This window comes from Eurosta solidaginis, chromosome 4 (assembly GCF_040869045.1).
Source record: "Eurosta solidaginis isolate ZX-2024a chromosome 4, ASM4086904v1, whole genome shotgun sequence".
NCBI classification, from domain to species: Eukaryota; Metazoa; Arthropoda; class Insecta; order Diptera; family Tephritidae; genus Eurosta; species Eurosta solidaginis.
In genome coordinates, this window is record NC_090322.1 from 181604361 (window position 1) to 181630051 (window position 25691).

A 25691-nucleotide genomic window follows, 5' to 3' on the forward strand; every position below is an offset into this window, starting at 1 on the left:
TACAAGTTTATTAGAATTGATTTTCAATATCAGTTTGATTGCACCTTTTTCAACTATTTTATGAAAAAATGTAAAAAGGGCCAAAATACATACTTATAATATCAGGTTCGCCTAAAAGCACGCAATGTTTTGTCCACTAGGGACACCCTCGTAAAATATGCCCAAGTATTAGAAATTAATATTAACGAAGTTTTAAGCCAATCCGATAACGTTAACCTCATGGATGTCGAAATTTAATTAAAAATGCTGTTTTTCGTTTGTAAAATGGAAAGCAGGAGTCTCATTCTAGGGTTGTTCAATTGGAAATTTTGTTCGTATTAAGTTGGATATTCAAGGGTATCATGAAATTCAATTGTTGCCGGAATCGGATTTGAAACCAATAAACATAAATATCTGCCAAACCAAAATGTTTTCAATTCAATGCAGCAATGTTCATTAGTTTCAAGTCCAATTCTGGCAACAATTGGATTCCATGACACTCCTGTTTCTTATTTTCCATTCAACTATGAAGTTTAGCGGCATTACCATTTATCAAATAGTGTCGAGGTGATCGCATTAAAACACAAATGCTGTGTCTCAACGTTGCACAACGTTTTTACTAAGATAGATAGTTTTTGTTACTTCAGAGGGAAAAACTGAGATGGCACACCGAGTGAAAAAAATTAGAACCATGAACTAAGCATAAGCAGAGGAGTTACTGTCGAGGTGCTGAAGAGGTTAGGGCTGTAAAAAGTTACATATTCTTAAACAAATGTAAATTTTTTTTAGAGATGCAGGTCGAACTGCACCAGCAATCAAAACCACAAGGTCACATTGTTGTTGTTGTTGTAGCGATAAAGACAATCTCCGAAGGTTTTGGGGAGTGTTATCGATGTTGAGGGTCCTTTGCCGGATATAGATTCGGTATGTTCCGGTAACAAGCACCATTAAAGTTTAACCCGTCTATCTCGGGAACAATTTTCTGTCACCATATTGAACCTTTTGTTCCATCCCGTCCCCCACCCCAGATTTACATGACGATCGGCGGAGCGTCGGCTGCTAAAGAAACAGGATTCGCCATGAGCAGGCGAGGCTGACAATTGGGTTGGAGTAGCCATAAATTGCGCTGGCATCTCTTGAAAGGGTTGCGCCACACAACCGTGCCCTACTGTTCCCTAACTAATACAAATACCCCTAAGTCGCTGTTGAGGAAAGTAACGTCCCCAGGGAGACGCGCGTCACTCTAGCTCAACGTCGATGGATACTTGAATAGGTTGAACTCTTACTTATCTCGAATCAAACCGCGACATACCCAGTGTATGTACTGCTTGTAACGTTTCCCTACAAGACACCAACCATCTTTTCATAGCAATGTGGAACTAACGCCACTAACAGTTATCTTCGCTTCCCAAGGCAGTTGGTTCTATGTACCGGATCGACTCGGGATTCACTGGTACAACCCTGTTGAAACAGCAAGTTTTCTCGAACTCCCGCTAGAGAATATTGATAAGAGTAGCTAAACTATTTTGAGCTGGACGGTAACGTTATGCGCGTGAATTGAAAATTCCTGGCGCATATGTGGAGTGAAGAAAAACGAAGAACAGTTGATAAGCGTTTCGGTCCAACATCTGAGCATTTAAGGGCAGCTCGAAAAACTCAGGCGATGTGCTTTGATAGGACGTTAGGAAATACTGGCCGTTATAATGTAACCTGCTTGTCCTAAAGCAATTAGTAGGAAAAATCCCTGCATTCCGTCATCATATTTTGGAAATACTTATAAAATGAGCTATTAGTTGCAAAATAGGCACATGCCTCGCCGTGTCCAAGCTAGAGAATTGACCTTCGCTTATTGGATTGGCTTTCTATTAAGCAAAAATACTTTCAAAGAACGTGTAGCTTTTCATCATACATTTCTTTTCGACGACACTTTTTAAGTTCTAATATTGATACGGATTTCTAACACTATTACATAACATATGATATAAAAAAGGTCTACGAGTAATTATTGACATGGCGGAAAAAGTAAAATTAAACGAAATTATTTAAATTCACACTTGACAAAAGACGAAAAATAAGGATCATTGCGGTTAGAAGTTGTTTCTGAGTTTAGGCACCCTTTTCTTAAAGAATGCAAATTAAAGTTTAAGTTGGGTAAATTGAGTTTTAAAAAAACTCTTGCACTTTATTTCAATGCCGCTCAAAAACTGACTAAGCTTTACATTTTACTCTTATTTATAACTTACAAATAGTTTACAATAGGCATATTGAATAGGATGTTTATCTTAATACGATACCTTAGTAATTTTACTCCTGGCATTGCATCAGCTGGCTAACGCAATGTCCGTATGTGGGAATGGAATGTTACAACGGATTTCGTAAATAAATCAAATAGCAACGTTTAAAGAATTTTGTTTATATTTGCCACCTGATTTGAGTGGAGTTGTTGTTGTTGTTGTAGCAATACTCGCCCCACCTAATAGCCGCGACCGATCACAAATTGTCATCAATATCCTCTAACGGGAGTCCAAGGAAACTTGCCGTTTCAACAGGGGTGGACCATAAGGAAAGGGGTGTTAGATGCGTTGGTTCCACATTACAATTAAAGAGATGGTTGGTGTCATGTGGGGACACATTGCAAGCGGGGCATACATTTTGTATGTCGGGGTTGATTCTGGATAGGTAAGAGTTTAACCTGTTACAGTATCCAGAACGAAGTTGAGCAAGAGTGACACGCGTTTCCCTGGGGAGTATGCGTTCCTCTTCCGCGAGTTCTGGATATTTTTCTTCAAGTACTGGATTCACCGGGCAATTCCCGACATAAAGTTCCGACGCCTGTCTATGGAGTTCACCAAGGACCTGCTTGTATTTTTTCGCTTCATACGGCTGGGTTCTCAGGTGCCGTATTTCCTCAAAATGCTTACGGAGATGACTCCTTAGGCCCCTAGGCGGTGCTGGTTCGTCAATCAGATGTCTGTTGGGATGCCCAGGTTTCTGGGTATTCAACAGAAACTGTTTGGTCAGCATCTCATTTCTCTCCCTGATGGGGAGTATTCTCGCCTCATTATGCAGATGGTGTTCTGGGGACATAAGAAGACAGCCCGTGGCGATTCTGAGAGCAGTATTTTGGCAGGCCTGTAGTTTCTTCCAGTGGGTTGTTTTTAGGCTTGGCGACCATATGGGTGACGCGTAGCACGTAATCGGCTGGCTAATTGCTTTGTATGTGGTCATGAGCGTTTCTTTATCTTTTCCCCAGGTACTGCCAGCAAGGGATTTGAGGATTTTATTACGGCTCTGAATTCTCGGAACAATTGCGGTTGCGTGCGCACCAAAATGTAGATCCTGATCAAACGTCACACCCAAGATCTTGGGGTGTAGGACAGTCGGTAGCGTAGTGCCATCGTCGTGGATGTTCAATATGGTCGACATTTGGGGCGTCCATGTTGTAAATAAGGTCGCGGAAGATTTAGTCGGTGACAATGCCAGGTTTCGCGAGGCGAAAAAACTGGAGAGATCAGGGAGATAGCCGTTTATTTTATTGCATAGCTCATCGATCTCTGGGCATGGGCCTGTGGCCATTATTGTACAGTCATCGGCGTAGGAATCGATTGTGACTCCTTCCGGTGGTGAAGGTAGCTTAGATATGTAGAAATTAAACAAAAGTGGGGATAGGACACCACCCTGTGGCACCCCTTGTTTAATTCTCTTTGGTTTTGATGTTTCGTTTCTGAATTGCACCGATGCCTGCCGACCACCCAGATAATTTGCGGTCCACCTTTTAAGACATGGGGGAAGGGTAGACCCTTCCAGGTCTTGCAGTAATGAGCCATGGTTGACCGTATCAAATGCTTTTGATAGGTCTAGCGCTACGAGTACTGTTCTATGGTGGGGGTATTGATTCAAACCGCAATTTATCTGGGTGCTAATGACATTTAGCGCGGAGGTAGTGCTATAAAGTTTTCTGAAGCCATGCTGATGAGGGGCTAGCTGCAAATGTGCTTGGAAATAAGGGAGCAAAATGGCTTCAAGCGTCTTTGCCACTGGCGATAGGAGAGATATCGGACGATATGACTCACCTACGTTAGCTGGTTTCCCAGGCTTTAGTAGCGGGACCACCTTGGCCATTTTCCATTTCTCGGGTATGGCAAAGGTGGAGAGATACAGGTTGAAGACATGCGCTAAATATTTGAAACCCTCTTTCCCTAGGTTTTTAAGCATCGGCATGGCTATGCCGTCTGGGCCCACTGCTTTGGATGGTTTAGCGCGACCAATGGCGTCCTCAACCTCTCTAGCGGTGAAGGTGATTGGTGACGCGCTGAATTTGTGTTTATGTGCGTGTCTATTGGCTCTCCGTCTATCTTTGTCGACCGTAGGATGCATTATATATTGTCGGCAGAAAGCGCTCGCGCATTTTTCCGCATCCGACAGCACCTTATCGCCAAAGGCGATGGAAACTTTGTCTTTGTGCTTAGTCGGATTCGATAGGGACTTTACGGTGGACCAAAGTTTACCTACACCGGTAGAGAGGTTACAACCTCTTAGGTGCTCTTCCCATTTCGCCCGCTTGTGTTCGTCCACAAGCAATCTGATGCGTTGGTTTATATCCCTTATTTGGGGGTCGCCTGGATCAAGCTGTCTTATAAGGTCGCGTTCCCTCGCTAAGCTCGCGGCCTCCGCTGGGAAGTGGGCCGGATTTCGGGAATTCTCCCGGCGGGAATGAAATGTGCCGAGGCGGATTCAATGACCTTACGGAAGGCACGCTCCCCTTGGCGGGCATCAGTCGGGATAGGGAGGGCAGCAAAGTTACTGTCTGTTGCAGATTTATATTCTTCCCACTTTCCTTTTTTGAAGTTTATGAAAGTGCGTTTTTCGGTGACGATGAAGTCGGCGGTACGCTCGAACGAAATAAGTATGGGCAGGTGGTCGGATGCCAATGTTACCATCGGCTGCCAGTTGACGCAGTTTACGAGTTCTGCGCCCACGATTGAGATATCTGGCGAGCTATGACAGCTTCCTACCATACGTGTGGGGGCGTCTCCGTTTATTGTGCAGAACGTCGTTTCTTCTATTTGATCCGCCAACATCTCACCCCTACTGTCCGCCCGCAAGTTTGAATGCCATAGGTCGTGATGGGCATTGGAATCGCCTAAGATAATGCGATTGTTGCCAGTGAGTAAGGCCTCGATTTTAGGGCGGTATCCACTGGGGCAACAGGTGACATGAGGGATGTAGATGTTGATGATTTCTAGATTTGCATCGCCTGACCGGACAGATAGGCCTTGACGTTCTAAGACATTGTCCCTGCGGTCGATGCCAGGATCAAATATATGATATTGCACAGAGTGGTGTATAATAAACGCGAGGCCGCCTCCATTTCCGCTCTCGCGGTCCTTCCTGTGGACATTATACCCAGAGCAGGTCTGCAATGCAGATCTCGCTGTGAGTTTAGTCTCTTGAATCGCAGCAATGCGGATGTTGTGCCGCTTCATGAAATCGACTATCTCCGTAATCTTCCCAGTTAGTCCATTACAGTTTAACTGCAGAATTCTGAAGTGCATGAGGGGTGACGCCGCCACTCTAGGGGTAAGTGACGGATGACTACGCCTAGGTTGTGGAAGGCCAGGACGCAATTGCTGTTGTGGCCTTGGGACTGGGCGCCCTTGGGCAAGCATTGGGGTACCCGGATGATTTGGGTTTGCGACCTGGCAACATGGCGCGATGAAAGCCGTCGAGGGGTTGCCGTCGCGGAGACCAGAACATCTAGGAAAGTGGCACCACCCAAGGCAGGAGCTGCATTGAGCGGATGTCGCAAACCTATATATTCTGTGCTGGCAGACGGTGCAAACGGAGGGAGGGACTAAGAGTCTGTTTCCCTGACCTGCACGATTGCTGCCAGAAAAGAGGGGGGGGGGGGGGGGAGAAGAAGACGGGGGCAGGGGCTGATGCTCAGCATTGCTACCAGCTCTACTACGAAGGTAGTAGTTATGAGTGGTATCAGCTGTTTGAGTTGTTGGCGCCGTGTGGCGCGAGCAGCAGCGAGTACTTGTTGTGGCTTGCTGAGCAGCGAGGCTGCTGGAAGGTAGTGGAGGGGCACTTAGGCGTAGACTACGGGACGCCCTTGGGCGTGAGCAGCAAGGAGCCACAAAAGATTTATAAAAATTACGTGGACGTCGGGTTTCGGGATCAAGCCCAGAACAACCTGTCCGATGCAACCATCCCTTATACGAGACACACTGAACAGAGTATGACCGTCCTAAAAAGATTCTTTTCTGACAAATGCAGCAAAACCATTTCTCAGGACCGGGGTCAGGAGACGGACCCGGATTGGGTTCGATACCTTCCCGGAGTAAGAGAATATGTAGCAGTCCTGCTGCAAGGAGCTGCTGGGAGGATGACAATTTGTGGGAGGGACGAAACAAATTAAATGGGGTCACACTGAAATGACAGTCCTTGGTCGGGAAAAATCCCGAGTCGCTCCGGTACATAGAACCGACTGCCTTGGGAAGCGGAGTGGAGTCATGTTCCTTAACTCCCCCCTTTCTTCAGATGAAACGTCCCTGTTTCATTCAGCGGATTAGTTAATATTTCAATTTGAGAACTTAAATTTTTAAATATCTTTTCATTAATTTCAGTTTGTTTTCTTTGCTTAAATATTTTGTATTGATTAGCAGCTTTGACTAATACCAAAGACTCTCTAAATATAAGATGGTACATTGTAGAGTTCTAAAGCTTTGTGGAAATTGTGGGACGGCTGTACGAGGAATTCATCATACCTTTTGCTATGCTGTCCGCCTCAACATAGCTGACTTTTTAAGGCTGTATAACTCTGTAATTTATTTTGCCTTTGGAAAAATTACCTATTAAAATAAGCTTAGTTAAATCAACAAATGAAAATCTCAGCCAAGCGATTTGTAAAAAAAAAGCTAAGTTGTCTATTTGTTACTTTCTCGATATAGGGTGTTCGAGCTGCAGCAGTGTTACTTTTTATGACAGCGGATAACGTTCTTCAGCAACATTTGAGCAGATGTGGCAGTTTCGCGCGTTCGTTGAACGAAATGTTGACAATCTATTGATCATCTCTAGGAAATAAGCGACATTCCATCAACTAAGCAGCACTTTAGCAATACTACTGTTATTATTTGGCTGCTCAAACACACCCATATTAATTGTGCATTAAATCTAAAATATAACACTCAAAAATGACTCTGCTTGTTATGTCCGCAACATTTATTTAGTTCAAAGTCACAGCCAATAATAGCCAAAGCCATAATAATTTACACGGGTCATCAATTCTTTCTCTGATTCAAAAGCTGAGCTACCGTCATCAGCTCAGTGTCATCATTGCCAGTAGCGCCAATAACACCAAACTCCTGCCTGACACACAAAAGTCGTTACATTCAATAGTGTAAGTGAAATCTACTACGCACTCACTACTAAGTAGCGTCAAAAATTCGCTTGGAGTCATTGCGTAAATGAGCTACCATTGAGCTGGCACCGCATTGGCGCTGGCGCCATGCAATTTAAATCACTAAAATTGCGCGAATACCCAGGCTCATGACTTTTTTAATCCCGATGGTGAAAACGAAACAGGGGCAAAGCGTATGGTGTATTCCTGGTGTAGCCGTTCCACTTTGTGGAGAATGAACGACTCTACAATGCTCCCTCTTATTAATCTACTCTCTTTGCTAATACTATTATCATAAATATAACTGTTACTATTATTAAACCTATCCAAAATATGGGTTTTGATTTTATTTCACCTTTTATGACATCAATAAAGTTTATATTTTCAAATTTTAAATTTAAGTCTTCAGATTCTATATATTTAACAATTTCAAAGCTACTGAATTTATTATTTTTTACATATTTCCATATTTTTGCATCTGTGTTCTCATAAGTTACATTGTCAATGTTTCACTGATTTTTAAAAGTTACGAAATAAACTCCATTTACATTATGATTGTCAACAGTATGATTTCCTGAAACTAAAATAACACCATCTTTTATTACATCAATTTCTTCATTCCTATCTTTAATTTTTATACATCTAGTCGTTTTTCCTAACAAAATATCCACTAAACAAGAATTTGAAGATTTTATTTCACAATATACATTCACTATTTCTTTCTTACAATTTTTAACATTAACATATTGATTCACACATGTTGCAATCTCTTTTTCGATAAATAACTTACCATCTTCCTTAGCTATTGCTCTTACTTCGTAAAATTTACAATATAAAAAAATTTTTGGATACCTAATATAAATATGTAGCTATTAAGTCTTTATTCTGTAATATTTTAAAATTAGAAATATCTATTAAATCTGTCACACTCAATCGTCCATGTTCGTTTGCAATAATGTCTCTAATTTCATCTAAATGTAAAATTGCTGGATTCAAAATTCCTAATTTTCCTAAATTTATTGTATGAATAATATTTTGTAATTCATTTAGTAAAAGTTTATTCCTACGTTTCCTTAGTTGTGTAGCATGATCATTTTTATTTGCGTTTTTTATTGTCTCTGATAATTGAGAAATAACTTTAAATACTTCTGAATTTGTCATAAATTGTTTGTTGTTATTTAAAATTAACTCGTTTAATTTATTATTTACCAAAACTAAATCGTCGTGATCCGGGGTACCGGCTATCCACTTCCATAAAGTCCCTAATTCATTAATTCCTCTTTTTAAACGTCTCTCCGTTTTTTTTAATTGCCCTAACAACGTCTGTATTAGCTCTATTTCCTGTAATTAAAGTTAAGATTCAATGTTATGTTGTTGTTGTTGTTGTTGTAGCAATGCTTCGCCCCACCTAACAGCCGCGACCGATCACAAATTGTCATCAATATCCTCTAACGGGAGTCCAAGGAAACTTGCCGTTTCAACAGGGGTGGACCATAAGGAAAGGGGTGTTAGAGGCGTTGATTCCACATTACAATTAAAGAGATGGTTGGTGTCATGTGGGGACACATTGCAAGCGGGGCATACATTTTGTATGTCGGGGTTGATTCTGGATAGGTAAGAGTTTAACCTGTTACAGTATCCAGAACGAAGTTGTGCAAGAGTGACACGCGTTTCCCTGGGGAGTATGCGTTCCTCTTTCGCGAGTTTTGGGTACTTTTCTTTAAGTACTGAATTCACCGGGCAATTCCCGGCATAAAGGTCCGACGCCTGTTTGTGGAGTTCACCAAGGACCTGCTTGTGTTTTTTCGCTTCATACGGCTGGGTTCTCAGGTGCCGTATTTCGTCAAAATGCTTACGGAGATGACTCCTTAAGCCCCTAGGCGGTGCTGGTTCATCAATCAGATGTCTGTTGGGATGCCCAGGTTTCTGGGTATTCAACAGGAACTGTTTGGCCCCCATTTAGGTCTTGCAGTAACGAGCCATGGTTGACCGTATCAAAAGCTTTTGATAGGTCTAGCGCTACGAGTACTGTTCTATGGTGGGGGTATTGATTTAAACCGCAATTTATCTGGGTGCTAATGGCATTTAGCGCGGTGGTAGTGCTATGGAGTTTTCTGAAGCCATGCTGATGAGAGGCTAGCTGCAAATTTGCTTGGAAATAAGGGAGCAAAATGGCTTCAAGCGTGTTTGCTACTGGCGATAGGAGAGATATCGGACGATACGACTCTCCTATGTTAGCTGGTTTCCCAGGCTTTAGTAGCGGGACCACCTTGGCCATTTTCCATTTCTCGGGTATGACAAAGGTGGAAAGAGACAGGTTGAAGACATGATATTTGAAACCCTCTCCCTAGGCTTTTAAGCATCGGCATGGCTATGCCGTCTGGGCCCACTGCTTAGGATGGTTTAGCGCGACCAATGGCGTCCTCAACCTCTTTAGCGGTGATGGTGATTGGTGACCCGCTGAATTTGTGTTTATGTGCGTGACTATTGGCTCTCCGTCTATCTTTGTCGACCATAGGATGCATTATATATTGTCGGCAGAAAGCGCTCGCGCATTTTTTTGCATCCGACAGCACTTTGTCGCCAAAGGCGATGGAAACTTTGTCTTTGTGCTTAGTCGGATTCGATAGGGACTTTACGGTGGACCAAAGTTTACCCACACCGGTAGAGAGGTTACAACCTCTTAGGTGCTCCTCCCATTTCGCCCGCTTGTGTTCGTCCACAAGCAATCTGATGCGTTGGTTTATATCCCTTATTTGGGGGTCGCCTGGATCAAGCTGTCTTATAAGGTCACGTTCTCTCGCTAAGTTTGCGGCCTCCGCCGGGAAGTGGGCCGGATTTCGGAAATTCTCCCGGCGGGCATGAAACGTGCCGAGGCGGATTCAATGACCTTACGGAAGGCACGCTCCCCTTGGCGGGCATCAGTCGGGATAGGGAGGGCAGCAAAGCGGTTGTCTGTAAAATATTTATATTCTTCTCACTTTCCCTTTTTGAAGTTTATGAAAGTGCGTTTTTCGGTGACGATGAAGTCGGCGGTACGCTCTAGCGAAATAAGTATAGGCAGGTGGTCGGATGCCAATGTTACCATCGGCTGCCAGTTGACGCAATTTACGAGTTCTGCGCTCACGATTGAGATATCTGGCGAACTGTGACAGCTTCCTACCATACGTGTGGGGGCGTCTCCGTTTATTGTGCAGAACGTCGTTTCTTCTATTTGATCCGCCAACATCTCACCCGTACTGTCCGCCCGCAAGTTTGAGTGCCATAGATCGTGATGGGCATTGAAATCGCCTAAGATAATGCGATTGTTGCCAGTGAGTAAAGCTCTGATATTAGGGCGGTATCCACTGGGGCAACAGGTGGCAGGAGGGATGTAGATGTTGATGATTTCTAGGTTTGCATCGCCTGACCGGACAGATAGGCGTTCTAAGACATTGTCCCTGCGGTCGATGCCAGGATCAAATATATAATATTGCACAGAGTGGTGTATGATAAACGCGAGGCCGCCTCCATTTTCGCTCTCGCGGTGTTTCCTGTGGACATTATACCCGGAGCAGGTCTGCAATGCAGATCTTGCTGTGAGTTTAGTCTGTTGAATCGCAGCAATGCGGATGTTGTGCCGCTTCATGAAATCGACTATCTCCGTAATTTTCCCAGTTAGTCCATTACAGTTTAACTGCAGAATTCTGAAGTGCATAAGGGGAGACGCCGCCACTCTGGGGGTAAGTGACGGGTGACTACGCCTGGGTTGTGGAAGGCCAGGACACAATTGCTGTTGTGGCCCTGGAACTGGGCGTCCTTGGGCAAGCATTGGGGTACCCGGATGATTTGGGTTTGCGACCTGGCAACATGGCGCGATGAAACCCGTCGGGGGGTTGCCGTCGCGGAGACCAGAACATCTAGGAAAGCGGCACCACCCAAGGCAGGAGCTGCATTGGGCGGATGTCGCAAACATATATATTCTGTGCTGGCAAACGGTGCAAACGGAGGTAGGGACTAAGAGTCTGTTTCCCTGACCTACACGATTGCTTCCGGAAAAGAGGGGGGAGAAGACGGGGGCAGGGACTGATGCTCAGCATTGCTACCGACTCTACTACGAAGGTAGTAGTTATGAGTGGTAGCAGCTGTTTGAGTTGTTGGCGCCGTGGGGCGCGATTAGCAGCGGGTACTTGTTGTGGCTTGCTGAGCAGCGGGGCTGCTGGAACAAATTAAATGGGGTCACACTGAAATGACAGTCCTTGGCCGGGAAAAAACCCTAGTCGCTCCGGTACATAGAATCGACTGCCTTGGGAAGCGATGAATGAAATGAAATGAAATCTAATTTAATGTTATCTTTATGTACTATTCTATTCCTATAATTGATTCTAACTTTATTTCCTAAATCTTCCTTTACCACTTGCTTTTTAAATCTAGGTTTTAGCTTATTTCTCTCCCCTATAATTTTTTCATATATAACATCGCCACGTTGGTATGTTTTACTAACCCTGTTTCTATTTTCCCTATCAAACATTTTATTTTGCGCAGTCAAAAGCTTTGACCGAACTGCATCAAGTGACACTTTATTAAAAAATATTTGAAATGTTTTTTCTTCTATTACTGAGTGAATCGTTTTATTGTATTGATGCACAGCACGATATATCGACTCAGCAATACTTATTAAATTATATTCGTGTTTAATGCAACGCGCGATTTCTATTACGGTCGAATGCACTCTTTCAACTTGTCCATTAGTTGTGCTATGACCTGGACTACAAAAAATAATTCTTCTTCCTAATCTTTGCACTAAAGATTTAAACTGCATTGTAATAAACCCAGGTTCATTATCAACCGTTATTTCCTTTAACTCGGGAAAACTTTGGATAACTTCCATTACTTTTTCCTCCAAATTAATTTTATCTTCAATTTGCTTTACTACCAAATATTTAGAATATGCATCAATGCAAGTAATAAATTTCAAATGTTGAGCATAAAAAATATCAATATGTACTTGTTCTCCCTCTCTTTCCGGTATTGGAACTTCCCCAATTGGAATCTTTTTCGGATGCCTGTCGTATTTATTCTTGTTACATACTTCGCAATTTCTTGAATATTGTTTAAATTGCTTGTACATTTCGGGCCAATAGTACTGATCTTTGATTTGTTTTAAGTTTTCTCTATAATTGCGGTGTGCGCGATTATGAGTTTGTTCTATAATAGCCGCTTGGTGTTGTTGTTGTTGTTGTAGCGATTAGGTTACTCCCCGAAGGCTTTGGGGAGTGTTATCGATGTGATGGTCCTTTGTCGGATACAGATCCGATACGCTCCGGTAACACAGCACCATTAAGGTGCTGGCCCGACCATCTCGGGAACGATTTATATGGCCACATTGAACCTTCAGGCCATCCCTCCCTCCCCACCCCCAAGTTCCATGAGGAGCTTGGGGTCGCCAGAGCCTCGTCTGTTAGTGAAACGGGATTCGCCGCTCGAAGGTGAGGTTGACAATTGGATTGGAGAAGCTATATATTGCGCTACACAACCCCTTGAATCCCAATAGCCGCTTGGTCCTTCCTATTAGTAATATCATTAGGGAAAGATCTAGAATGTATAAATTTTGTCGATGGGTAAGTTTCTCTTAAGACATGTTTAATTCCATAAAGCACCTCTGGTGTGCAGTAAATTGCGGTAACCAATTTTGGATTCAAATATTCTGTCAAAACCGAAGGAATATTTTCAGGTTGATCATATTCGATCAAAAAGCGTTTGTTATTAAATGGAAATATGGTTTCCAACGCTGTAATTCTAGCACCCTTATCAATAAGGATTTGCTGTTTGAAATGATTTAATGGTTTTTTTGTTGCAGCACTTTCATTGTTGAGTTACTTTCATCATTTTCCGACTCTGTTACATTATTTAAAATTTGCCGGGATAAAGCATCTGCAACCACATTTATTGCACCTGGTTTATAAATAATTTTTGGGGAAAACTCCTCAATAAATGCCCTCCATCTTTTCATTTTGATATTTGGATTTCTTTCAGAAATTGTAAATGGTAATGGTTGCCCACACAATGGCAAATAATTCCTTTTCATTTGTCGCATAGTTTTTTCAAGTCGTGGTTAATGTTTTTGAAATAAAAGTCACTGGTCTCCCCTCTTGAGATAACACAGCTCCTACGGCTACATGCATCTGTTGTTAGAACAAATTTTTTTTGTAAAAACTGGTTGTATCAATTCTATCTGCTGACACAACAATCCCTTTAGTTTTTCGCAAGCAGCTATTGCCTCTTGGTCTAGATTGACAATAGTTTTTTTTTGATTTATATTGGGAGATTTTACCATTTTCCCCTTGTATATATTTTGTAATTGGTTTTGCTATTTTAGCATAACCTTCTAAAAAATTTCCTATAATATCCCGTTAAACCTAAAAATCCTCTAACCTGACGTAGAGTTCTTGGTATTGGATAATTTTTTATTGCTTCTATTTTCTTTGGATCGGTTTTAATGACCTTATGAGATACAATGTATCCCAGAAACTCAACTTCTTGCTCGATAAACCTAGACTTTTCTAGAGATATTTTCATATGGGCCTTTTTCAGTACTTCTATTACCAATTCTAAATGTTTCAAGTGATCCTCCAAATTACGTGAATATACTATAATGTCATCAATGTAGACATGACAAAACTTCCCGATATATTCATGCAAAATATTATTCATAGTCGTTGGCGTTGCGAAGGCCAAAGGGCATCCGCACATACTCATACTTCCCGTTATTAACGGAGAACGCCGTTTTTTCAATATTCTCTTCTCTCATTAATATTTGATGAAATCCAGATTCGAGATCTATCGTTGAAAAATATTTTGATTCCCCCAAATTTGAAAGTATGATCTCTGGATTAGGCATCGGATATCTATCCGGAATAGTTTTTTCGTTTATTTTTTTAAATAAATCACTAAGCGTAACTTAGGACTTCCATCCTTATTAATTCCCTTTTTTGGAACTACCCAACATGGAGAGTTATATGCAGACCAATTTTAAATATTCTCGCGGAATTTTGTTCTCGCGGATTTTTTTATTCCCGCGGAAAAATTCCTCCAATTCTGTTCTCCTAGGGAGAACAATAATTGGGGAATAGGAATTTCGAATTTTCGAAGTCAGCTGTTTTGTTAATTGAAATTTCGTTGCATTTCGTTTATTTTGTTTAAAAAATTGAAAAGTTTAATTATTGTTGCAAATTTGTTGGAAATTAAGAAATAAAATATAAACATTGCACAGTATTTATTGCATTTCATGTGGTATTCACTGAAATGAGTAATGAATTGGTGCCACAGCAACATCAACAGCGGAACATAAGAAGACGGCCGCATAACACAAATCTGCCGGAGTTGCCTGCTTTCATTCAGCAAAGCAATTTTCTGGCGGCCAAGTTGACTTGAACTCGTCCTCCATCATATGCCAAAATCTATTTAAGACTTATTAAAAAATCCTTGCGCAATTTCTGGATGGCTGCATCAAATATACAAAAAGCTCTTCCGTTGCTTATGATATACTTTTCGACTTAAAATAATGAATATAGTGGTTGTTGTTGTTGTTGTATTAACAGTGGAAATATTGTGGTAGAATGTAAATACATATTTTAGCACAAATTTGTACAAATAAGTGTTCTTTCTTAAAATAACCAATTTCCTTTAACTATTTTGATGCATTCCCTTTAATTTAACAAGTGAAAAAACTCCTATGAAATGGCAGAGAAATCTCCCTCTCCCTCACATTCATAATACCTACTTTTCTCCCATAACCGGTTTCCGCTTTTTCGAACATTGTTCAGAATAGGAGGAAAGGGAGAAGTGAAAAAACTCACAAGGAATTTTTATTTAGAATACGAGGAATGGGAGAAGGGAGAAAACTCGCACGGAATTTTCGTTTAGAATTGGGCTGATTGACTCTTACTTTCCCTTATAATCCCCTTCTGCAATAGACCGTGGGCTTCTTCATTAACAAAACCATTAACAGACATTGGATATGGATATTGTTTGGACCAAATGGGTCTTTCCTCATCCATGCGAATTTCTGCTCTGACATCTGTGTTGAATGATAAATCCAAATCAACATCTTCATGATCTTTTTTTATAACATCAATTATCTTCTGACGAAGATTCTTTATATTGCCCTCTTTTGGGCTTATTTTATTATTTAGAATTTTGCTGGTACATTCTTCAGCTGGCGCTGTGGAACATTCTTGTTCCACATTTGTTCTATTTTTTATATTATCTGTACTATTGCCGGTATTACCGTCGGCTGGCGCTGTGGAACATTTTTGTTCCACAAAGTTCACTTTATCAACCTCACTTTCTTTTTCACAACTGTGCTTCATAGCACTCCTTTCCCCAAATTCATAAATTTTTCCAATTCTATTAACAATTAACTTCTGGTTTTCCTGATCCACTAAAGCGTTGACTTTCCGCAATAAATTAAACCTATAAGGAGATCTGACTCCAAGTTATCAATTTCGTAAAAAATCTCCTTAACACCAAAGAGATGAAATTCGTGTTAAAATCTTATTATTGTATAACCATTAATGGTTTTTATCCTCTTATAAATATCCAATTCTTTTGGATTCCTATAAATTCCCTTCCTAATGTAACAGGATGTTGCACCTGTATCTACTAAAATTTCAAAATCTTTTTTTATAGCTTGGTCATACAGATATATATATGGCAAGCTTACTTTTGGCCTAAAAAATGGCCTTCATTAATATTGTAACGATTTTACTTGCAAATCCTCTTATTTGCCCTTCTGCTAAGTTCGAATCACTAAACTGTTGAATAAATAACTCCAATATTGAATAATGGAAAAATGGCCTTTATTAAAGTACTTCACAATACACTTATACTTTGCAACTAGCTTGCTTAACAACCAAACTGATTGATAGCTCAAATGAAACTCTTTCAAAATAATACTGCTATGGCTCGCTAGATAGCGTCTTAATCGAAACTGCTTGATAGCTCAAATCAAAATGAATTCCAGCGCCTCTACATTTGCTGCCTTTTATACTCTCTGATTTCAACGTTCGCATCTCTAGGCGCTTCCATTTCCAGAATCTACTAGATGCCATCAGCTCTCAAACTTCTCAGCTGTAACTAAAATTGCACGATTTTATAGCTTCTCTCATTGCATACTTTCAGGAGTATCTCAGATATATGCATGTTTTGTGCATTGATTCTCCGCTGCTCGTATACATACATGGTACATATGTGTAGACGTAATTATTGTTTTGTTTATGTAGATACCAGTGACTGTCTGCTTTATTGTTGTTGTGACTTCATTTGCTTAGCATCAGACTAGGGATGTGAGTATCACTTAGTGTCACTCATGATCGTCACACTGCCCTCCACCTAAGTCTGATCGTCCCGATCAGACAAATCTCCCGATCTAAATGCCGCTAGCATCTCCAAATGTACCACTCTTCTACTCCGTGGTTTCCCAATGCTTTGTATGCGGTAGATGGTATCACTGACCTTCTTCACAACCTTGTACGGGCCTTCCCAATTACACTGCAATTTCGGGGACAAACCTTTTTTACGTTGTGGGTTGTATAACAGCACCAAATCTCCTTCCTGAAAACCTTCCGAATTAATTACTTTATCGTATCTGGCTTTCATTTTGTCACTCATAATCCTGGAACGTTCCCTCGCACTCTGTTGCTTGGCCAATGAAGAACTACTTCGCAGAGCTTGATCTTGACGGATTGACTTTGCATCATCAGTATCGTCTTGACGTTTCACAACAGTAGTGCGCGCTGGCTTGAAACCACCCTTGCATTTTTTCTGGAAAATTCTTTCAGTCGTTTTAGTGCGTCCATTAGGGGTTGCCTTTTTCTCGCAGGTACTTTTAATTTCACTTTATTTGGCCCATTCGATCCATCAACCTTCTCTTTTGACTTTCGTGGCCTTTGTCGAGTCTTTTCCACCATTACTCGATTACTACTGAATCCTTTCTCCAACTCCTGATGTCATAGTCAACTAAGAAATCCACTCTCAATATGACTCCATCAACGATCTCTGCCACAACGAATTTGTGTAGAACCATGACCTCCCCAATTAAGACTTCACATACCACTTCTCCCTGGACTTGGTTATACTCGCCAGTAATCGTACGCAATCTTGCTCCAGGTAATGGCTTTACTTTCCTGTTGACCAAATCAGATCGGATCAAGGAATGAGATGCGCCCGTATCTACAGTCAGTACACGCTCCTTGCCATCCACATTTCCTTTGACGGTAAGACTGATCGATTTTCTTCCAGTTTGCGAGATAGGTATCACACGACATTCAATAGCTGGGGCAAATTCTCGATCTTTACATTTGACTCGCTCTTGTTTATATCCTCCAGCTGTGCGTTTACGACCAGCCAGATTGGAACTACCATGACCGGTGCTGCAATGACGTGCAATGTGACTTGGGTTACCGCACTTGAAACACTTCATAACTCCGACATTGTTTTGTTGTAATCCCTTCAGTGCTCCCAAAATTGTGTCTATCCAATCTGGTCTTTCCACTTCCACGCGATGAGCTTTGTATGCGGGCTTACTCAAAAGTGACGCTGTTTCCTGAGTCAGTGCATGCGATACCGTTTCAGCAAATGTTGGCTTTGGGTTCGTGTATGTGGCTCGCTTCGTTTCGACGTCCCGTATGCCGTTAACAAAGCTCTGAATCTTTACCCTTTCAGTGTATTCCACGGGTGCGTCCGCATTTGCAAGATGAGCAAATCTTTCAACATCCGAAGCAAATTCCTGTAATGTCTCATTTGCTTTTTGGTAACGGTTTTGCAACTCAATTTGGTATATCTGTTTTCTATGCTCGCTTCCATAACGTCTCTCGACAGCGGCCATCAATGCTTCATAGTTGTTCCGCTCTCCCTCGGGAATTCAGCATTCCAGTTGTTCACTCCTGACGTCTTCTCAAATTGAAGCTTGAATACCTCGAAAGGAACAGAGCCGTCAAAAGATGGAGTTTTTACCTTCGAATTGCTCGCTGGAACAGCTGGGCGATTTAGTTGTAACTGTTGCATAAGACCTTTCAACGCTTCTATCTCGGCATCAATTTTGTCCTCGAGTTGTAAAATTTTTGCATCCTGCTTTTCCAGTTTCGCAAAGAGCTGCGATGATACCTGTTCCGAAATTTTTGTCGACATTCCAGATATACGTGCCTCTTGCGCTTCCAGTTGAGATGACATATATGTCTTCTGTTCTTCCAATTGAGATGACATTTGCGACGCCATTTCTGAAATGCGTGTCTCCTGTGACTCCAGCTGAGATGCCATTGTCGATGTTTGTACAGATATTGTGCTCGTCACTGTCTGCGGTGTTTCGTTTTTTTCTTCCATTTTTGTTGTTGTTTTGTCGCTATCATATTGAAAGACATACTCTTCAGCATTGTAGATTCCTTCAAATACCATAGCTACACTTAGTCGTTTTTGTAGCTGGGATTTATCGCCAGAAGTAGCCAATCCACGGACTTCCAACTCCTCCTTCAGTTGCTGGATCTTCAATTCACTGAACTTTGCCATGTCCTTGTTGTACTCTGGTATTTATTCAACAATTCCTCTTCTGGCACCAATTGTAACGATTTTACTTGCAAATCCTCTTATTTGCCCTTCTGCTAAGTTCGAATCACTAAACTGTTGAATAAATAACTCCAATATTGAATAATGGAAAAATGGCATTTATTTAAGTACTTCACAATACACTTATACTTTGCAACTTGCTTGCTTAACAACCAAACTGCTTGATAGCTCAAATCAAACTGAATTCCAGCGCCTCTACATTTGCTGCCTTTTATACTCTCTGATTTCAACGTTCGCATCTTCTAGGCGCTTCCATTTCCATAATCTACTAGATGCCATCAGCTCTCAAACTTCTCAGCTGTAACTACAATTGCACGATTTTATAGCTTCTCTCATTGCATACTTTCAGGAGTATCTCAGATATATGCATGTGTTTGTGCATTGATTCTCCGCTGCTCGTATACATACATGGTACATATGTGTAGACGCAATTATTGTTTTGTTTATGTAGATACAAGTGACTGTCTGCTTTATTGTTGTTGTGACTTCATTTGCTTAGCATCAGACTAGGGATGTGAGTATCACTTCGTGTCACTCATGATCGTCACAATATTATTTACTCGTTGTACTTTTTCCTGTGGTTGCGCACTGACTTGCGTACCTCCAACTCTTTTATTAAAATTGTTGTTTTGCGAATTGTTTCTAACTCCCTGTGGCATATATCTATTACTAGGCCTATTCTCAATTTGCAGGGATGGATCTACATCCATTGGCTCTGGACGGGTTTTTTTATCGTCGCCGAATATTGTATAATTTTTCTGCGGGTACCTCAAATTATTCTGAAACTCCTGACTTCTCCGATTACTATAAGGAAGTCTGTAGGGAGATGAATTAAAACTATTCTGCGGGTGGCTTTGCGAATATTGCAAAGCAAATTGTGACATCATTTGATTGGCATTTAACTCTTGAGCCTTGGCAAGGGCATTTGGCAAATCCTTCGGTGCCAAGGTAAACAATATTTGATCTAATGGGTGATTAAGCCCAGCTATAAAGGTCCGCAGAGCAGTGGCTCTGTTTTTAGAGTTTAGCTCTTTAGTTATGGGTGAGCTTGTCCTATGAGTCATTATGGTCTTATTTATGAGAAGCGTTAACCTCATTATAGAAACCTATCAGGGATTTCGGTCCCTATCTCAGGACACTCATCTCCTGTTCGATTATATGACTTGGCCTTTTGTCAGCAAAGGCAAAGTCCGGACGACTTAAAATTGCGTCCGTTCCGTGATTGGTCAGTATATCATTGGCCTCACGGGTAATTTTATTCCTTAAAATTGTTAACGCCGCGAAATATTTCCTACTTCCCCTTGTGTACAAGGACATGGAATTATTGGCTGCTTCGCGCCAACTTACATAATTATTTATCTTACCCCCAAACTCAGGCAAAGGTTTGATAACGTCTAAAGGTTCGTCACAATTTATATTTGAATCTATTTGTTCGGGTACAAACTCGGTCCCAGCATCATTGGTGTTGATGGCCTGTATCTGTCGCCTCATTTGCTCTACTTCCGTTCGTAATGATGCCGTACTGGCGGCAATCAATCTAGATATTACATCCATATTAATGGTACTATTATTACTATTTAACGACATTTTTGTCAAATCTATCAAAGAATCCAGATCTATATACCCTTTTCAAATCTTCTTTCACAATCTTTCAGCACTTCTTATAAATTTTGTTTTTTAATTTTGCTTTATCTCTTCTTGTTTTGCTTTCACTTTTATAATCTTCTAATTTATATGTACATATGTACATATAATTATTTATACATACTATGTATTAACATATACTTTAACTATTTTATTCATTAGCTTACGCTTCTTCGGATTCTCGTCCTTCTATTAGATCCTTGTTCGCTTTGTGGATGAATGCTGCTGTTCATATGCTGGTGGTCCTTTCACTTTCTGGAGTTACGTACTTCGCGTTTTTAGGTTTCTTGTAAGCTGACAAATATTTTTGTTTGCTTTAATTTTAGAGTGTTTTTTTTTCTTTTCTATCCTTTTTTAAGATACTTGTTTTATTTTAATTTTTACAGTGTTTTTTTTTTTTTTTTGTTTTCTTTTCTCTCCTTTTTAGAGATACTTGTTTTATTTTAATTTTTGCAGTGTTTTTTTTTTTGTTTTCTTTTCTCTCCTTTTTAGAGATACTCGTTTTATTTTAATTTTTACAGTGTTTTTTTTTTTCTTTTCTCTCCTTTTTAGAGATACTTGTTTTATTTTAATTTTTACAGTGTTTTTTTTCACTCCGGAGGACACGCAACCTTTTTACAGGCTATCACTGCGTATCTCCTGGCAGGATCGCCAATTAAAGTTTAAGTTGGGTAAATTGAGTTTTTAAAAAACCCTTGCACTTTATTTCAATGCCACTCAAAAACTGACTAAGCTTTACATTTTACTCTTATTTATAACTTACAAATAGTTTACAATAGGCATATTGAATAGGATGTTTATCTTAATACGATACCTTAGTAATTTTACTCCTGGCATTGCATCAGCTGGCTAACGCAATGTCAGTATGTGGGAATGGAATGTTACAACGGATTTCGTAAATAAATTAAATAGCAACGTTTAAAGAATTTTGTTTATATTTGCTACCTGATTTGAGTGGAGTCATGTTCATTAACTTGCAGACCTGTTAAATTTTAATTAGCATTAGTAATCAATTAATTAGATGCCTATTTTAATGGCCAATGATTATTTCAATTTATTTATTTGTAAGAGCTTTTTGGTCGTTCAATTTAAAGCAAAAACATTAGTTTTTCTCCGACGCGTTTCGACACGTTATTGTGTCTTCTTCAGGGAGACTATGTATTTATTTTGACAAGAAAACATAATTAGAAAATATTTTTCTAAATTATAGTACATACATACCATAACATAAATAATAGACTGCAAATTAACTACACATTTTTACAAAAATATATACATTTAACATAAACAAAATTTTTTACATTTAAAACCCATCTACACTCTATCCCAGCTGTTCGTCAATTGTTGGTTATCACACATTTGTATGCACAGCTGATATTATCTACATCCTCTTTGTAGTTCATTGCATTATTTATTCGCTGTTGGATTCGAAGCCCTTCCAACGTTAATCTTTTCTTTATTTTGCTTTCCTCATCTATTATTCTTGTATTGTCGAATTCAGCGGAGTGATCGAATTTGTTGATGTGCTGCGCCAAGGCTGTCGTCATCTTTCTATTTTTTGCGTCTGCTTTATGTTCGCCTATTCTCACTCCCGAAGCTCGCTTCGTTGTTCCTATATATATTTTATTGCAGGGTCCGCCTTCTTTGCCATTACATTTAATTTCATAAATAACGTGTTGTTGTTCCTTTTTTGTTCTGTCTTTAGTTTTTGTAAATATTGTATTAAGTGTTTGATGTGGTCGATGAGCAAATGCTATAGTGTTGTGGGGTATGTATGTTATCTGCTTTTGTGTTCTGATTTGAATGTTTGCTATTGTTCATTTTTGTTGTGATCCATTTTTGTATTAGGGTGCTCGGAAATCCGTTTTTGTATAAAAAGTTCTTGATTTTAACATTGTTTTCTTTTCTGAACTCCTGGTCGCTGAGATTATAAATTTTTTCAATCAGGTTCAACGCAGTGTTTCTTTTTTGAGTCCAGGGATCATTCGAGTTAAAATTAATCATCCTGGATGAGGCTACAGACTTGGCATACCAGTTTGTTTTTATGCCATTGTTGAATCTGTGGAGTTGAATATCCAAAAACGCCAACTCTTCATTTTCTTCTTCTTCATAAGTAAATTTGATTTTTGTATGTTGGTTATTGAGGGTTTTCAATATCATTTCTACGTCCGTTTTCTTAATTATAGCAAATGTGTCGTCTACATATTTCTTTATGTATTTTATATAGATTCCTTTTGATCTTAATTCAGCTATACTATCGTCTAGTATTTTGTCTAAGACAATGTCCGCTACAGTCGGGGATAGAGGATTCCCCATTGGCATTCCAAATATTTGTTGGTATATTATTTCGTCGCTAACAAAGTAGTTGTTGTCTCTCAAACAAAATTCTAGGACCGATAAAAATTGCTTCCTCGTAAGAGTTGTTTGGTTCTCTAGAGTTGGCCACTGTTGCATAATTGTTCGGATTGCTAAGTGGATTGGGATGTTCGTAAAGAGCGAAACGACGTCAAAAGATACCAGTATCTTCGATTCTAGTTTCTTTTAAATCTTCTTTAAGTTCTAACGAGTTTTTGATATTATAATTTTCCGAGACAATATTCTTTAATATTTTTCCAATGAATTTAGCGAGTTTGTAGCACGTTAACTGCAGGACGTTAACTGACGATGAAATGGGTCTAAGTGGAATGTTTTCCTTGTGAATTTTTGGTAGTCCGTATAATTTAGGTGCACTAGCTGCATGGCATGTCAATAATTGTATATTTTTCGCGTCAAAGTTCTTTTGCTTATATATTTCATTTATGAGGGCGTTGTTTTTCCTTAACAACTGTTGCGTCGGGTCAATTCTCATCGTTCTATACGTTTGCTTGTCACTTAGAAGGTCCTTTATCTTATTTTTATATTCCGTCTTGTACATAATCACAGTTTTGTTACCTTTATCTGCACTAGTTATTATTATAGAGTCCTTGTGTTTATTTATAAATTTGGCGGTTGCATCGTAAACCTTCAAAATAAATTTTTCTTTTGGTGCACATTTCATTTTGTTTTTGTAGTTGCTTATTCTGTTCGCAATCCTGCATCGTACCGTATTTTTAAGATCTTTATCTTCGATCCTTTGGACTCCTTGTTCGATGTCGGCAATCAAATGTATGGGTGAAACAGATTTCTTTGAGACTGGTAGTGCAAATTTATTTCCCAGAGACAACAACCAGCGACATTCTTTCGGTACATCAATTTCGGTTTTGTTAACCAACCAATCCTCATTGGACCTTAAACCAAATTTCTCAAAGTTTTTTTTTATATGTGATTGTATTTTTGTATTTATATTTTTTTCGGTAACTTTCTTTACATCTCTCAAATGTTGTTTGTGGTTCTCTGTAATTAATCGGAAATCTTTTTCGTCTAGCCTTTTAGGTAGGTCTTCGTTTATGTGGCCAATGGTAGTTAAGAACATTTTTATCCGTATATTTGTTTCTTTGATTTCTTCATGTAAAATCTTTAAAAACTCACCCTCAATTTTTTCCGCTTCTTTTCTTGTTTTTTGCAAACTGGACGCTTGTATAATTTTACTCGTTTTACCTTTTAAATGTGTTGGTATAATATCATAACCTTTGTAGTTCAATAGAAATTTTAGCCTTTGTTGCATCTTCGCGAGTCCTTTAGTGTTCTTGTTGTGTTATTTTATTATGTAACAGGTGCCATTATTGTATTTGTATCGTATGTGTTGGAAAAAGTGTTTCATTTTGTATAATATTAAATTTTCTTGAATTTCGGTTCTGCTCTCCGATTGAAATTTTTATTGTAATTTTTTTTCCGAAAAAGGCGATTACTAATAGATTACCATTAGAAAAAAAAAATAACAAAAAAAAATCATGATTTTTTTCCGATTATTGAAAAAAATTAAAAAAAAAATTAGTATCGTTTAGTTCGGCAAACAAACAGAACCGTAAGCAATGTTTATATGTAGCTTGTCGCCGTGACGTAAGGGCAGAAGAATCATGCAAATATTCAAACGCATGGAGTTTTCATATTTGCCTTTTCATTCCGATGAATGTAATCGCGGGTAAGGCAAACGAGCAAACGCCTGAATTGATTATATTCACGCATGCAATAAGTTGGTTGATTTTAAATCAATGTCGATTATGTTCGGTTAAGCAAGTTGGATCATTGAACACGATCATGTTGCCGAATGTAATCGAACGGTGTTGTGTTCGATTTCTGATGTTCTCTGATATGTATGTAGATGGTCGTTAGGCAAATTTACAAGGAAACTTTTTTATGATACTACCTGCAAAAATCGCGAGTACTCCATGCATGCATGTAGGGAGTACTCGCTATGGACCAAGCGAGTGCTCCAAAATTAACCACAATTCATACAAAAAATATGGTCCAATTAACATTGCGATGTCCTAGGACTGGACCATATACTCCAGCTCCGCATTACATCAGAGTAATCCATGGAGTACCCACAGTCCAATAAACATCGTGCAGTGATTACAAACGTTAAAAACGAGCAATGATCGGCTTACAACATGTTTGTGTAGAAACATGAGTTGGTCCATCGCTGCATTACAGTGGAGTAGAATGGTAAGTACTCCAGTGGACCATATCGTCCAACGATTTTTGCAGGGTTATAGTAAAAGTTAACATGTACAATTTTATATTTAATAAATTGCAGAATTACAGAATTAAATACATATGCTTGCATTTTAAAAATATAATATCACCAACAAAGTAAATACGTAGCAGAATCATAAAGAAATTTATTAACATAGACATAAAAACATCAAATATTTGAATTGTAATGACCTAAAAAATCAAACGATCCTGAGGCAAGGGGGCGGGGATCGTAAACGGCCGTTTTTCTAATTGCCCAGACAATATGTAAAAAAATGGTTGGATTCATAGGTTGGCGTCCAAAAGCTTTCATTTAGCAACGATCCTTTATGGTTTCATCCTTAAGTCTAACCAATTTTGTGTATCCAAAATATATATATATCCACTATGTTGGATTACGTTATGGCTATGCACTAGAAGTTTACGCCGGTCACCTAATCGGCGGCGGCGG

General features: G+C 39.7%; 2 protein-coding genes across 6 annotated transcripts in view; both read left to right on the forward strand.

Annotated features, from left to right (window-relative positions):
- The window catches only part of LOC137250742 (uncharacterized), a 239011-nt gene that overhangs the window by 2105 nt on the left and 211215 nt on the right, over window positions 1–25691 (forward strand). The window contains exon 2 of one of the 4 annotated variants that reach the window (XM_067784087.1): window positions 6933–7783. The exons of the other annotated variants lie outside the window; for them this stretch is intronic. The gene's annotated coding sequence lies outside the window, so the exon portion shown is untranslated. Of the gene's footprint in view, window positions 1–6932; window positions 7784–25691 lie in introns of those variants that run through there. 4 annotated transcript variants of the gene reach the window in all.
- Window positions 1–25691, forward strand: part of LOC137250743 (glycolipid transfer protein) — a 48793-nt gene that overhangs the window by 1181 nt on the left and 21921 nt on the right. The window lies entirely within an intron of this gene.